General features: G+C 43.4%; 1 long non-coding RNA gene across 2 annotated transcripts in view; it reads right to left on the bottom strand.

The window, feature by feature from the left end:
- Window positions 1-17,005, bottom strand: part of LOC144166750 (uncharacterized) — a 74,341-nt gene that overhangs the window by 46,851 nt on the left and 10,485 nt on the right. The window contains exons 1-2 of one of the 2 annotated variants that reach the window (XR_013321755.1): window positions 13,340-13,485; window positions 2,186-2,238 (exon numbers count right to left, since the gene is read on the bottom strand). This is a non-coding gene — a long non-coding RNA (uncharacterized LOC144166750). Of the gene's footprint in view, window positions 1-2,185; window positions 2,239-13,339; window positions 13,486-17,005 lie in introns of those variants that run through there. The other variant, XR_013321756.1, reaches the window with a different exon arrangement.

The raw sequence follows: 17,005 nt of genomic DNA, 5'->3' as shown, positions 1-17,005 counted from the left end.
TAACCCTTAATGACCAATGGTTATCTTGCGTTCGCATTACATGCCCTGCCCACGTCCATTTCTAATTGTTAATTTTTATTATTATGTCCATAACATGCGTTTGTTCCCTGACCCCCTCCCGTCTCTTCTTGTCCCTTAATGTTACTATATTCCACTTCCATTCCATTGGTCGCTGATTCGTCCTCAAATTTATGTTGAACCCTCTTAGTGAGCCTCGCAATTTCTGCCCCGTAGGTGAGTAGCGGTAATATGCAGCTGTCATACACTTTCTTCTTCACGGACAATGGTTGGCGGCCATTCATTATCTGAGAATGCCTGCCGAATGCACTCCACCCCATTCCTTTCCTTCTAATTATCTCTGCCTTATGGTTGGGATCCGGGGTCACATCTTGGCCTAAGTAGATATATTCGCTTAAAACTTCTACTGCCTCGTCACCTTTCTCAAATTGCTGTGCTGTCCCGAGGTTATTGATAATTACTTTAGTTTTCAGCATATTAATTTTAAGGCCCACGGTTCTACTCTGTCCAGTGTGGTAAGCATGCTTTGCAATTCGTTCACCGAGTTACTTAACAAAGCAACGTCATCAGCAAATCTCAGGTATTCTCTAGTAACGCATACTCCCGCCTGCTCCCAATCTCATGTCCTGAGTGCGTTTTGTAAACACGCTTTCAATAACAATGGAGAGATAGTGTATCCTTGTCTGACGCCCTTACCTATAGCTATTTTACTGCTCCTCTTATGGAGGATGATGATAGCCGTGGACGCATTGTAATTTTCTTCTAGTATTTTTACATAATGCTCGTCTACACCCTGGTTCCGTCGTGCTTGAATGACTGCTGAGCTTTCGACCCAGTCAATTGCTTTCTCATAATTTATGAAGGCTATGTGTAGGGGTTCAGTATACTCCACTCACATCTCTACTACCTGATCGATCACGTGAATATGATCCATTGTTAAATAGCCTTGACAAAACCTGATTGTTCTTGTTCTTTATTTTGACTGAAATCTAAGCTGGCAGTAATTTTGTTAGCGATTACCTTTGTAAGTACCTTGTAGACGACTGGCAGTAAGCTGATTGGCCTGTAATTTTTCATGCCCATCATGTCACCTTTCTTATGGATTAGGATGATGTTCGCGTTCTTCAAAGATTCTGGTACACTCGCGGTCATTTGGCATTGTGTGTACAGGTTTGCGAGTTTTACTAGTACAATTTGCCCGTCATCTTTCAAGAGGCCTACTGTTATCTGAAATTCACCAGGTGCTTCGCTCCTTCCATTTCTTTCAAAGCGTTCCTTACTTCGTCTGTCCTCACTGGTTGGATGTCTATTTCCTCTGAACTACTTTCTCGTACGGCATTATCCTGGATGTCCTGGCTACCATACAAATCCCTATAGAACTCATCCGCTACTATGACTATTTTATCTCTATTTGCGATGACATTGCCTTGCTTGTCTTTAAGTGAACACATCTTATTGTTTCCCTGGCCTAAACGCCTCTTCACCGCTGTAAGGCAGTACGAGTATTGTGTTTCAAACGCACTCGTGCACCCCTGTGAACTCTCATTCACTCCAGCAACTTCGGTACACGTGCACACGCACGGCCGGCAACCCTGCAAGTATAAACAACTGTTGGCACGCCTCTTTGTTTGCGCGAGCGCCCTAAAGGTGTTGTTACAGGCACGTGGCGTACCACGTTAGGATAGCCACCCTCTCCTCATCGCTGATTTTTTCGTTTTGCAAATCCATTTACTTTCATGTTTCCAGCATCAATTGTGTCAGTGAACATGTTTTCTTTGTCTACGCCGTCTCTGAGAACAATTAGGAGAGAAAGAGACGTTTTATTTCTGAAATAACAGCCCGATAATCCTAATATTCGGTTGCAAGCAATATCTATGCAGGTAAAAAACAATGCTTTTGTTATTCCTATAAAGATTGCTGGGGTTCATTATTGCAGTTGCTGAATGAAACTACCCAGTACCCGCAAGAAATGACGAAGGCTTAAGGGCTTATCCATGTGTGAAACAAATTTGGTAAGAAAACATTTGCTTTAGAAGGTATAGAGATATTTCACCGCACCAAGCTCACATCATCGTATGCTCTGGTACGGCGACTGAAAGCTTTGTTTTGTGGCTGAACAAGAAAAGACATTTGCGACAGAGTTATTGAAAGGATTGTGAATTTTTACCTCAGATGCACTTCGAAGGCATCCGTCGATATGACAGAAAGAAGCCGAAAGAACTGGAAATAAAAAGCAGGGCACGATTAGAAAATATTTCCTTGGCCAGTAAAACAATCTTATATCATTTTACAAGTGATAATCTTAATAAAGAAGCATAGCTTCAACTAAATGTACAGGATTTATATGGTGCACCTGGTAGCTGCAATAGCCCATTTAAAGTGCATTTTATGTGAATAAAGGTAAAAAAATACTACTTCCAGGTCTTGCAGAATACGTTGTTTCAAAATGACTATTTGGTCTGTTTGTTTCTGGAATGTTGATGCTTCCACTTCTGGATGTTTCAATATTTCAACAATATATGTTGGCTTTAACCTTTTATTTACGTGTTTTTCTTTAGCGAAACTGTAACGGAACCTCAATGCAGCAGTGCTTATCTTTAAGGGTGCTTGTTCTACGGATAATGTAGAATAAAGAAGTTCGGTATTAGCAATCCGAGTGTTTTTATGCTCTATGAATTAGATGCATGCAGGCATAGCGTCGCAATTGTATGGTTCCAGGCGCCTATGGGTGGTAAAGATACAATGCTCCGAATAGGCGATGGCGTGCTTGGAGAAATTGCAGGGTGCTCTCTGGTTGCCTTTGGGGATGACAGTCCTATACAGTCGAGCACGGATATATCGAACTCCAAGGGGATCGCGAAATAGTTCGATATATGAAAAATTCGATATAAAAAATATGGGCTCTGAGACCTCACCTAGGGCGAACGATCACTTACCGATGGGCGCATTCAAGAATGACAACTAATTCCGCACTCACGACGCAACAGGACGCTTTATTTGCGTGAAAAAAAAATCGCATGATCTTGGCCTGCTTCTTCGTCCTGGAAATGAAATTAAAGACGCTGGTCTCGATCATCTAGAGCCTGTCCAGGTGCGACAGCCCAGTTCCTTCCATGTCGCCGCAACAACGGCGAATCAAGCTGAACGCAGCGGCCACTTCACCCGCGGAGTACGATCGTCTAGCTGCCTCCTCGTCCGGACGACCTCAACCAATCGAGTTATCGGCCTGGGTTCCTGCGACCGCAGCTACAATATCCTCGTCACCGAGGCTCGAAACAGCCTGAACATTGGTGTCAGCGTTCACGAAGTCGTCGGCAGACACTCCGGCTGTAACAGCAGCCGGGAAAAGGGACGACAACTCACGAAACGTGTCACCCATGCACTCGTCGTCGTCGTCGCCGTCTTCGCAAGCTTCGGAAATTCGGCCGTCACAAAGCCTGCCTTCCGGAAGCAGTTGGCCACGGTCTCCTTCTTCACGCCGTTCCAAGCGCTTGTCATCATATGTATGGCTCCCAGCAGGTCAACCGTAAGCTCGGTGCCTACGCGGAGGTTCATCAAAAGCCTATCGAGGAGTCGCCTCCTGTACCCGACCTCAGCCATGCCCGCGCATTCCTCCACATCCTCCGCAACCTCAATCGGGGGTGCAGCGACCGCCGAAGAGCACCTACCAGCTCCCGCGGCGTTCGATATACCCGGTGTCAGGAAAAATACGGTTCGATATAAACGTACGAATTCCTATACTTTTACACAGAATTTTCAAGGGGATAATTTATGAGTTCGATATAGACAATAATTCGATATACCCGTGTTCGATATATCCGTGTTCGACTGTATGTCCATTCCTGTATTTGCATCATCTATTATTGTTCCAAATTTCAGCCTTGGCGTCAAATTTGTTGGATGTTGGCTTCAGTTAGGAATATTTTATAAATGTCTTTTTAAGAGAATCAAGTGAACCAACCTAAACATTTATCCCTAATAGTTTCGACGAATCTCTTATAATGTGTGGACGTGTGCGCTCGCAAAATATATGGCGATCTAGCCTCTACCAGGTACATTGCTCACGCTTCCAGCCCCTGAATATTGGCCGTAGCTGGCAGACGTTTTTCGACCAACTTACACTGGTTTAAATTTTCGATCTTCCGAAACAACAGACTGCAAGCCAAAGAAGTGCCGATAACCGTTCCGCTAATCGAGACGAATGCCATTGTTATTCTTGCCGATTCGCGGGAGGCGTTCTGGAACTTCGCAAACAGCCAACTACTGATTAGGGCACTCGCCAGCTTCTAGAGCGGAACCAACTCGTGCACGTTTCTGCGACGACGCAGTGCCATGTCCCTTCTAAACGGCGTGTAAAATATGCAGGAGGTTGTGCGTACACAGAAACAGCACGTTATGCAGCCTTTGGTTTAGAGCATCCCAATACCACTATATACCGCCTAATGTAGGAGGGTGTCATTTGTTCCTGTATGCTAAAAATAACAAAAACCGATCTCATCTAAGCTAACCTCGAGGCTGGGTCATTAAAAGAAGCTTCTGCATGTATACCTGGCTACAGTCAACGTCCAAGCGACCTTGATAGCGTGCGGGACTTGATCAGCCACTATTGGGATATGATAGACCTCCTTCCACCCAATAATAAAAATTGCTTCTTTCCACCAACTCTTGTCAAAATGAAGCTCAACTGTGAAACTGACTATTTGTCAAATTCGCTCGAAGAGTTTGACGCCTGTAAATAAGTAGAATCATTGGTCTTGGGGCACCTGAATGGGAATGCAGTAAGGTTTGCGCCGATGAATTTTTTGGTAAAAACACGGAGCTGTGCAAAGCTACTTTTGCAGTGTCTAGTTTGAATATTTCGCAGGCTGCTGCATTGGAACTTGTGATTTCACCTACAGGAGGCTAGTTCATTGCCCTTGAAGTTTCTTTGCGCAAATGTTACCCTTCGATGCGTAAGAGGTTGCCATATTCACCAACGTGTCTTGGAAGAGTGCCTGATGATATGATCACTTTGGTGTGAAGTGCTCGAAACCCAACCCGGGCGGTTAAACTTTTGGTACTTATCCCACTAGGGTATAGCTTAAAAAATGCTATGTGATCTTTAAGCCTTCTGAAGCGTCACACGTGTAGTGGATTTCCCATTAAATTCTAGCGGATATCGCAACGCATATGGGCCACATTTAACAAGCAGGCGAACAACGCAGTGGTTGAGGCCTTAACATTTATTAGTATGGTGAAGGGGTCGCGAGACCACCAACAGCTTCCAAAACAGACCGCTTTAGGTTGAGCAGAGGTTTCGGCCACCGCAGTATCCTGCGTACATGAAGGGCGTGAGAAGAGCGGATGCCTTTTCCTTTTACCGCGTAAAAGGGCATCAGTGTGTGCATCTCCTTCGATGTACAAGGTTCACATTTGGTCATACACGTGACATCCACAGCGAAGGGGCCTCATTATATTGGTCACTTCAATATAAACTAATCAAGCCTCAATGTGAAGCCGACAAACGTTTTAGTGTCGGAAGTGATAAAGTCAGCTTCTGTGACATAGAACCTTTTTTTTCCTGAGGGTTACTGAATTGCACGGAGAGATGGGTCGTGTCTTTGCCAAAGTTGTTGCGGTTTAATGGCTCTGCAATGAAAGGTGACTTTTCCTGTCTTTGATACAAGATGATATAGTTTCGGCAGAGCAATGGGAACATGTAATGCAAGTCCGCCTCAGCGAACAATTACTACTTCTGCTGCCACCAGAAGCCCATTTCTGTTCATCAGTCAGAAGCCACTGACAAGGACAGATGACTGTGAGGGTGGCAGCTCACCGTGGCGATCATCAGGGCTACACCGATAACCTCGTCTCTGGAGAATTGACATGCCGCACCAGAACGGCTGAAGTCGACATCGACCGAGGCATCCTCAAGTCTCACAAGACACCATGCACCACTTGTTTCTTCTTATAGGAATCAATAAGGTCTTTTTATGGTAAGTAGTACGATTTATTATCTGGCCAAGGGAGCACTACCTATACGCCCGGATAGATTTTCGGCGCCCTGCAGAAGAATTCCTAAACTTACCTGCAAAAATCCCCCTCTTTGCCCTAAGACAATTTTTTTCGTATTCCGCTTGGTTGGCAAATCCTGAGGTTTAATTAGGACCCAGTGGATAGTTGCACACAATTAGCCCCAAAGCCTCTCCCGTACCTGAACCCTTTCACCGAGTTTGAAAAAGAGCTTCGGTTAGTTTTGGTCTCTTGACTATTACTTCAGAGAAAACATTCGGCTGCTCCCTGCGTAGTGTTTCGTCATTTCACTTTCCCGAATTTTCAGTGACGTTGAAATTTTCTTATGCGACTGAACAGCACCGTTTGTTTCTAATGAAGGTTAATGCCGTAGAGGTTGTAGTGGTATAAAATGTCGTTCCTAAATGTTTTTAAAATGTTTATCTCAGTATCGACCCAGGAGCAAAAGAGACACACAAGATCGTAATGTCCGGTAGGGGCACTCCACAGAAGAAAAACTTTAAACGCGGAGTGATAAAACAGCGATTGTCAAAGGGCCGTATAACCTCATGAGGTCCATACAATTGCACACAAGAACATCCTTCACTGTAGTGCCCCAGCAAATCGGACATAAGTATGTTAACGTGCTTGTCAGCTACCGCACCGTGGCCTGGTTCGAACATGTCAAGTATGTTTAGTGCAAAATAGGGTGACCACATAGTATGGGAAGAAACCAAACCTGGTATCAAAACAAAGCGAAATGAACAAGTATCAGCCAAAATGTATGTAAAAGAAGGCAATATTGTATATGAATTCAATATTTTAGGGTTCGACGAAATGTCGTCTGGTCAGCCGTAGGAATTGCCCCTGTGCCGACCAGCAAACTCTAGAACCGGCGTATGAGTGTACAATACACCCTATCGAGTGATTCGTTCCGAGGAGTGGTATACAAGACATCATACGCTGATTGCAATCTGCCGCACATTGGTGAAACAAGGACATGATCACGACGAGTTGAGGAGCACCAACGTGATGTGCGGATAATAATCCCGCGACTAATGTCATTGCAGAACATTGGCACAAAACGTTTTACAGGATTGCCAGGAAAAAAAAAAACGCTGCTATTTTAGCTCGGGAATAGAACGTGTCATTCATGCGGCTGCTCAAATCGCATTTACTTCAATCTACGCCAGCCACGAAGAACCCAATGGAAGGAACTATTCCGGCTATCCACGCATGCTCTTTACCTCGCGTGCTCCCTACATAACTGACGACTTCTTATCTAACTCCGTGAACAAGGAACCCGCATGCGGTTACGCAACGTCAAGTCTTTTTTATACGTGGTCAGTGTTCGCTTTTTTTTGTTAAGCTTTCGAATGCAAATATGGCGAACGGGAGCAACTGGAAGGAGCGGCGCTACCAGCGTAGTCTAAGTTTTCAAACGAGAAAACGAACCAATGGGGCCTTTCACTCGCCACCATGAAGCCGCACAGCTCCCGCCGGGGTACAGTGGCCTTCTGCACTATTCTGGCTAAAGCAGCCAAACTTATGGACTGGGCGCTTTTCTTTCAGTGGTGAATACCTTTTCCGTGTCCTGGTCTTTGTAGGCAGGATAATACTTAAAGGGGTATTGCTTTGCAACAGTTGTGAGCTTTTCGGCACAGCACGGCAATGTCCCTGCCAGTAGAAAATGTTACATTTATTCGAAATTTACGAGTGCAACTTCTCATAAATTACTGCAACACACTTCGCGACGATACAGTGAGCGAAAGGTATCCTTCTAACATCTCAGTGGGTATAGTTTAGTTTTATTGACGACAAATTGACTGATGGGGATGATATGACCTTGCTCGGAACATAGTTGGCGCTAGGCGGGACAAGGACGACGAATTACACACAACTGGAGCGCACACTACCAACTGATTTATTAATCACAACAAACGCAACTTATAAAGGAAAAATTCAGATGACGTGAAAGGTGGAGGTAATCAATCTCGCTGAAAATGAATACAATATTTGTCATGCGCATGCGTTTGCCTACGAACTGTCAAGTAGTGCCATCTCAGTTGTCGACAGTGCAATCGATGGCGAACTGATACAGTATTTTTCTTTTCGGATTGCGTATGCTTTCTATATCTCGCGGGTGATCGTTTTGAAGATTCAAAGAGGATCGTGGTGCTTTCGAATTTCGCAGAGCACCCATGTCTGGCGCAGTGGGCAGCCAAGTGTCCTGGGGCGGAGACTTGCTTGCACATATTTTTGTGTTCTCTGAGTCGTTCGTTGCAAGCAAGTCTCAGCCCCAGGGCACTTGGCTGCCCACTTCGCCAGACATGGGTGCTCTGCGAAATTCGAAAGCACTACGATCCTCTTTGAATCTTCAGAAACGATCACCCGCGAGATATGGGAAGCATACGCCATCCGAAAAGAAAAAGACTGTATCAGTTCGCCATCGATTGCACTGTCGACAACTGAGATGGCGCTACTTGATAGTTCGTAGGCAAGCGCATGCGCATGACAAATATTGTATTCATTTTCAGCGAGATTGATTGACTCCACCTTTCAGGTCATCTGAATTTTTTCCTTTATAAGTTGTGTTTGTTGTGATTAATAAATCAGTTGGTAGTGTGCGCTCCAGTTGTGTGTAATTCGTCGTCCTTGTCCCGCCTAGCGACAGCAATTTTCCGAGTAAGAAACGAACTAGCCCCAATTCAAGCTCTGATAGGACCTTGGGTTTTGTAAAAACGCTTTAAAATAACTGGCGACCCTTATTTGGAGGCAAAAATGCCGTTTGTTCAGGGTTCAGTGCCCTCTGGCGCAGCAACACTGCACGGGTAGAGTTGCACGGGTTTTATTTCAGGTGGGGGCAAGCATGTGAACTTATTTGGTGGGAGCTAATCAGCACGTTTAGGTGACAAAAATTTAAAGATTACAAACAAGTTGCGAGAGATAAAGAGAGAGAGAACAAGCAACATAAAGCGAGAGAGGGAACAAATATCCTTATTAAAAACCACACGCCTTCGCTGACATCAGAGTAGCTCTGATAGTTTGTTATGACCAGTGTGCAATTGAGGAAATATTCCACTAAATGTAATTACCTGCGCTACGAGGTGCGGCGAAGCCCTGCGTGGCCTGACCCGCACCTGTCTCGCAGGACGAATCAATACAGCTCATTTCTCTCTCTCTCTCTCTAAATGTAATTGTGGGTAATAAACAAGAAATTGAAACAAAGAAAATAGGGTGTAAGTTTGAAGACTAAACTGCTCTACGTTCGTGTAATATTGTCTTGAGAAGTACATTCTTCGTGATGTTGGGAAAGGGGTATTTGTGTAATTTCTCGCCATAAATGCTCCACTTGCAGGATTGACCAATCCCTCATTCTGGGTAAATGGACCGCTTCAATCTGGTCATATAATTGAGTATAAAATACCTTCATTCTGAACAAATTCGTGATTCTCACTCCATCGAAGGTAATTTAAAACTCGAGAGACCAAGGCGTCTGCAGTGGGTGTAATTTCTATACAGCGACTAATTTACTGATAAGTGTAATAAAGCATTTGAAACACTACTTTTTCCCGAGGCGAACGATTTTTTAACTGAGTATGGCGGAACAATTAGGTACAAGGTCACTCTTCTTTGGGGTTCTGCTGCTAATTACAAATAAAATATTAACCAACTGTTAAATGTTAAAGCTCACAAGCACCAATATATAAAATTTGTATAAATCTGTTTGTAGGGTTGCGTCTCACAATGTCTGTTCTTGCGAAAACTGGCCATCTCTCAATTCGGAGTGCACCACCAAGTAAATTACGTCACCCAGCCAGCTTATCGAGTAGATATATACTTACTCTTACACGAACAGTTATAGAGACCGATGTGTAAAATATTCCTGTGCACCTGAAGAATAACACACAACCTAGGCTTAAGCGAAGGAAAGCGGTGGTCCCGGGTTAGAATCCTGGAGCAGGACGAATTTGTCTTCAACTGCGAAGTTTCTGAGGAAGCTGTAGAGCTTTCCTTTGCAGTCATATGGCTGCATTCAGGTGGATGTCAAAATTTCCTTCGCAGAAACTGACTCCACATTGGGGATTTCCCCTATATCTGGTCGAATAACACCTGTCCTTTACTTCGAGTTGTTGATCAATTCGCTCTCGCGCTACAAACGACTAGCCTCCTGGTTGGATCAGTTGGTATAGCGACTGCTCCGGTTAGGCGGTGGTCCCGGGTTCGAATCCTGGACCAAGACGAATTTTTCTTCAACTGCTAAGTTTCTGAGGAAGCTATATAGCTCCTTTGCAGCCATATGGCTGCATTCAGGTGGATGTTAAAATTTCCTTCGCAGAAACTGCCTCCACCTTGGGGATTTCCCCTAAATCTGGTCGATTAACACCTGTTCTTCACTTCGAGTTGTTGATCAATTCGCTCTCGCGTTACAAACGACTAGCCTCCTGGTTAGCTCAGTTGATAGAGCGACTGCTCCGGTTTAGAGGTGGTCCAAGCTTCGAATCCTCGACCAGGACGAATTTTTCTTCAACTGCAAAGTTTCTGAGGAAGCTGTAGAGCTTTCCTTAGCAGCAATATGGCTGAATTCAGGCAGATGTCAAACTTTGCTTCGCAGAAACTTACTCAATCTTTGGGGATTTCCCCTAAATGTGGTCGATTAACACCTGTCCTTTACTTCGAGTTGTTGATGAATTGGCTCTCCCGCTTAAACGACTGGCCTCGTGGTTAGCTCAGTTGGTAGAGCGACTGCTCCGGTTAAGTGGCGGTCCCGGGTTCGAATCCTGGACGAGGACGAATTTTTCTTCAACTGAAAAGTTTATAAGGAAGCTGTATAGCTTTCTTTTGCAGCCGTATGGCAGCATTCAGGTGAATGTCAAACTTTCCTTCGCGGAAACTTACGCCACCTTGGGGATTTCCCCTAAATCAGGTCGATTAAAATCGAGGCTTAAATTATTCCTATGCACGTATTTATTGCATAACCGAGTACTGCATCGGGACTGACTCGTTTGGCATCCAAATGTAGAATTTCGGTAGTATTCAGATTGTAATGCTTTGTAATAATGATTGTAACGATTGCGACAAGGTCGGTCTTTTCACGGCACATGATTCTTTAGATTTTAAGTGCGATGCACTTCTTAAGCGACCCTGAACCTGCGTCCACCGGCGATGTCCGCATAGCATACCCACGTGGAGGATTGGCCAGGAATCTCCTCGTCTTCCTTGGCAACGGGGGGAGATGGGCGCGCGCTGCCTGGCCGCTGACATGGCACATACCCACGTGGGGGATTGGCCAGGAATCGGGCGTGAGAAGGGCTAATGCACCCGCTTAAAGGAGTACTGACACGTAATTTCAAAGCTGAGATCCGCTCTAGCAATCAAGTACAACGACAACACAAATAGGTGTCTGTGAATAAATGCATCTTTCTTTCTTTGTAGTTGTGTGTGTGTGTGTGATCTCTCTTTCGCGAACATTACCGAACCGCGAAAATTCAACTCGTGCATTCGCACTTTCACATTCTTCCCCTCGGGGAAATGCGGGGAATTGTTTTACAATGTACTCTATTGGGGTCCCAAAGGTGTTTTTAAGGCAACAATAACGGCCTGTTCTCTTTTACTTTCTATTGATATCAGTTGACCATTTCTTTAGGAGTGAACTTTAGGACGTAACCAATTACGCTAGGTGGGACAGCACGCCCATTGTCCCTAGACCATAGCAGACACGGCTCACGACCTTAGCCGCAAGTTAGGACTGACTGCATCAGTCAAGCTACGTGCCATCCATACTTAAATCAAGTTCGTAAGCAGGTCGGTAATAAAAAGCAATGTTGTGTGTGCGCAGAATAAGTGAAGATTATTTTTCTAAGTTGTTATTACTCCAGATCTTGGTGTCAGCAACCGATTTGTCTTTAGAGTCAGAAAAATTTGAAACCTTCATACCGCACTTGTAAGTACTCCTCGAAAAGTGTTGGGAACGGATCTGCAGATGTGGTATAACAAGCTTCCTATTTCAAATTCCTTTAAAATGTAATGCCAGTAGAGAGAAAAAGGAGTACATTCAATCTTGTACTCTCCATAGAAACTAGCATAGAGCCCAGATGTCACATCGACTGCACACACAGGAAATTATCTTAAAACTCATGTTAATCTTTTGTGCATTTTGTTGTGACATTAGCTACACCTGTAATTTTTTTCAAATGGACAAGTGGTATACTCTGTACGAGCCAAATCCCACACCTCGAAATAAAAGAAAATCAATTGTGATAAAGTGAATGGATAATACATCTTTTTACCGAAATGCGACATCAATCTGTAGCTTAGATTTTACCTGATTCAACGCATCGGCAAAGGCTTTGATAGAGAAAGAAAGTGAAATATTGGGAGTTTGAGAACGTGTAAAAGGTTCAAGTGATGCAATTCTGTTCCGCGTAGTTACAGAAGAATTGGAGAAAAGCGTGGCATATGTCAGGTATCTACGGAGGCCTCGCAAGGTATTGTTGCTTCTTGTAATAATTTATTTTCAAGCCCTCATGCAAGTCGCGCAGTAAGGACCTAGTATTAGAGTGCATATGAACGCGCATTTGTGCATTTTTTTCAATCTGTTCAACCAGCTGTGCAACTGCGGACACACGGTTCGAATGGGGGGGGATATGCACAATAAGAGGTAATGAAATGGATACCTGTCGCTCAGACTTCAAAGTCGCAATTACATACAAATAAACGACTAACAAAATGATAATGAATTACTTTGTAGTCGAGGGATTTACGAGTAATAGAGTTTCATATTACAATTTTGATAATATATGCACAAAATTATTCAGGAAAGTTTTTTGGGAATGTTTAATAAACGCGTAAAATACTTGTTCGTAAAATAACGCATTATAAAAACATTCGCGAGGACCGGAAGTTAGTGCGAATGGAAAGTATTGTTGAACTGAAAACAACCGTTGGTGTCGTGGTGTCGCGCACGTACAAGATGGATGTGCTTATTCATTCAATGAGTGGAAGGCATGGAGGTGTGGTATCTAGAAAATTTCACAGGGAAGAAATCCCAGCGTCGCTGTAAGGGAACTTTGATCAGAATAGAAGCGCCCTTATTACATAAAGATAACACAGAGTATATTGCTAATATAAGCTTCAAACACGCGGGCACTGCTGTAATAAGCAAAAACGTACAATGAAACTGGACTACAATTTTCCCTGCTGATGTCTTTTATGTATTGTTTTTTGCGTAAAATGTAAAACCCGTTAAATTAGATTGTGTCACTACAAACTTCCATCAGCAAGAATTTCTAAACAAGGGCAGCAATAGATGGGAGTAAATGTACCTCACCCAGTGCGATGAAATAAAACGCATTCATGTTTCCAAAATGAGAGCGTTTACTGATTTCCTTTCAGGAGGAACACTCGCCTAAAGCAGTGGTGGGAAGGTGGTTGGAGTGGAGTTATATCTCCCAGGTCGTTCTAGGAAAGCTTCTAAACTGGCTATTTATATCAAGCTGTAAAGTGCGCTTGCTTTACGTTCAAAAGATTGCTCGGAATTTTTTAGAATCATGTGAAAGGTCACTATGTTTTATTCAGAATGCTGGTCACTGACTCCTTTTATGACGATGGCGATATTTAACAGCAAAAATAAAAAGCAGAAACATCTGCACGCGAAAAAAAGTAGATATGTTTAATGTGTATTATGGCTATTCCAGAATAGCCACAATTCCCTTCCAACTTTTCTGACAGATGTCAGAAAAGTGGGAAGGGAATTGGTCGCGGGTATCGTTTTTACTCCGACTTTGTACGCTTACTTCACAGTTCGTACCAGGAGTACCTTTACTGTAGGACCAACTGCAGCACTCTTTTCTACGAGGGAGTGGCAGAGTGCCAGCGTTGTATTAAAAATGAAACATTGTTCAATCAAACAATAAAACATCGAGTTAAGAGATGTCTGGCGATGCACAGTTAAAGTTTAGCGTGCTGCGGAATAGCGTAGCAAATAAGTTTTCATTAAGAGCTCTTTAAAGTGGCAGAATTTAACATGGCACAACAATTGCTACAACAGACACATACAAGTTTATTATAAACTACAGACACTAGGCTTATCTGAATTCTAGTAGTTTTGGTTGCACACAAACGATCACAAGATATTCGCAGTATCGTGAAATCATTATTTTTTAATTGGTAAATAAAATCGAACGGTTTATTTTATTGAACAGATGTTATCTCCAATGATGAGCAATTATGTTTATGGTAAAGTGGCAAAGCGTTGTTTCTTCATTTAAACCATTTTACCCCAAAACACTACGGCACAATAGTCTTGTTTAGCGTAGTGTAAAAATTCTGGGACATCACGTCTTCTTGCGTTCTGAAAGAAAATGCGCATGCGGGTATTGTGGCGTCGCTGGTAATAAAAATTCGTAAATCAGCCATGAGCCTCTGATGGCGAATGTCAATGTTAGTAACCATTTTTTGTGACGACGTATATGGAAATTGTGGGTTCGTTGTGGATGTCACAGCCAAATACGCCGTCGTGATTTCGATGTAAGCCCCTTCAATTAGCTATAATCACCAAAGGTCAGTGCTTTGAACTGGTATGTGGGTATTACGTGTGGGGGTGTGCAAACAACCCAAAAAAACGCTTCCAGTAGGACCACTAATAGGTATTTGTAGAGCAGTAGTTTCACCAGCTAGTACGTCAATGTTTGTAAAGTACCTATTGAAGTAATCCGCAAGAATTTTCCCAGATAGTTTATGGCAATTCTGGGCTATGCTTTCGATTGGTGTGTTTATTTTGCCGCGGCCTAGAGAGTCATTTATTAGTTTCCAAGCAACGTCTGGTTGTTTTGAACAAATGTCATCAAACAACTGCTGGTGATAGGCTGCCTTAGCTTGCTTTAGCTGATTATTCAGTTTCTTTCGTGCTTTTTTGAAAGCTGTCAGGGTATCTACAGATTGTGTTTTAGAAAGAGATGGTAAAGTTTATTTTTTTCATTAATTTTTTTATATGTTCTACCGTAATCCATGGTTTCCTTGTTTTTTTATTACGGGAAATAGGCTTAAAAGGAAAGTGGGCTGCATACATTTTAAGGAATGCGGCAAGAAAACTTGAATAGGCAAGATTCGGATCTGTTATTTCGAAGAGGCGAGACCAGTTATAAGCGACAACGTCTAATTTAAAAGATTCAAGGGTTTTGGCCGTTATATGTTGTGTAAGGAATGGTTTACGTTGGAAGTTTCTGGTTCGATTTTTCCTATGATAGAACATAAATATTGGACAATGGTCACTTATATCTGATGTAATCGTCCCGCGATCGGACAGAAGCGTATCGGCATTGGTTATTAAGAGATCCAGACAACTTGAAGTGGCCTGGGTGACGCGTGTTGGGGTATTAATCAAATTTCCGAAACCAGCGGATTGTAACGTCATCAGTAAACTACCACTCATGACAGTGTCATCTAATATATTTACGTTCATATCACCTCCACATATTAGAAAAAAATCGTTTTTACTAACATAATCCAAGAACTTCTCAACAAACTGCAGGAAACATGGTATATTCCGATTTGGTGGGCGATATAATGCACATATAATTTCTGTATTAGATTTTAAGGTCAACATTTCATAGTCCTCACTGATTGTTGAGAACTCGGGAACTAAGTCGTAATATCGTAATTTTCTGCCGGTCTCCGCGGCCGTTTGTTTTATGGTTCTGGGTATATTTTCGGTTGTTCCAACAGTAGGTTTGGTGTACTGCTCGCGCAGTGAACTTCAGAGGTGGTGCAAAAATTGATGATATGACTGCAAGATCTGCTTATATTTTAGCGGAGCATAAAGCATGAAAGGGACGTAATGGTACAGGATCATTTTTTAGCGTTGAGCGTGTGGACATTTAAGTTCGAGGGACAAAGGTCATCTCGCAGAGAAAAAGATTGTGCAGTTTGCGAACTTTAATAGCAACTATGAAAAGAAGCACAAAGCAGTTTCAGTGAGCCGCCCACGTGATAAACGTAAGGGATGATGATGAGGATATTGGTGCAGCCGTGACTATATTAGGAGAGATTCTACATCTTGCCCGGTCACTAAGAATAGTAATAGGCACGGGCGCTGCACTGGTTCGCTTGTGCCTGCAGTTTATTCGGAAATTGTAACGTGGCGAAGCGAACGTTGTCGTGGTCTATATGTGGCAGCTCAATGCCAGCCAGGGTGCAAAACTCACGTGGTTTTGTATCATCGTTGACGCACCCTACCGACCTTGTTTGTACATTTTTTGATATTTTTTGTGGGTCATACTTTAAAAACGAACTTAGTGAGAGGATTCTCTTTCCCTCATCCACCAAATGTCCTGTACAATTTTTTTGCCTTCGCTACAGTTTTGTCAGTTTGCTAGGCGCCAGTCCGCTTGGAGGGTAATGGAGATTGTCAAGCCTTTTTTCGGCAAGCGGCAGGTTGTCGGGAAGGTCTGCGTGCTTTCTTCAAGGAATGATAACCGCGTGTGGGTCATCCTGGTTCGAGATGGTTTAAAGAAGTTCAGGCATCACGCAATCCTCTTGATGAACGGGAGCTCGATCCTTGGTTACAACATTTTTCGTCTTCGAAACTTGTTGAAGACTTGGTATCCCTTCTCACCGCTGGGTGTACGCATGGATTGCTAGGACATTTGAGCAGTGCACTCTGCTTGAGTTTGAACCACAGCGTAAACGACAGGATGACAGGACGGCAGTAAGAGGACACACGAAGCACTGACTTACAACTTCCCCGTTTGTCCCCTTCCTGTCGTCCTGCCATCCTGTCGTTTGCACTGTGGTTCAACAGGCATCACCAACTCGCCCGAATACCCACGTTGCTAATCCCTACCTGAAGGTTCATTCCCTTTCCTTGCACTTTTCATTCAAACCGAGCTTGGACTGCTTTTTATTGTAGGTTTTAAACTTGTACATTGCCACTTACGACGCCCTAATAAAGGTTTGACCCAATTAGGACCATGACGTTGCTGTGGTCGGCCTACTG

The sequence above is a fragment of the Haemaphysalis longicornis genome, unplaced genomic scaffold (assembly GCF_048455015.1).
Source record: "Haemaphysalis longicornis isolate Haplotype H1 unplaced genomic scaffold, Haemaphysalis longicornis Haplotype H1 scaffold_19, whole genome shotgun sequence".
In the NCBI taxonomy this organism is placed as follows: Eukaryota; Metazoa; Arthropoda; class Arachnida; order Ixodida; family Ixodidae; genus Haemaphysalis; species Haemaphysalis longicornis.
This window is presented reverse-complemented; position numbering and strand designations above follow the sequence as displayed.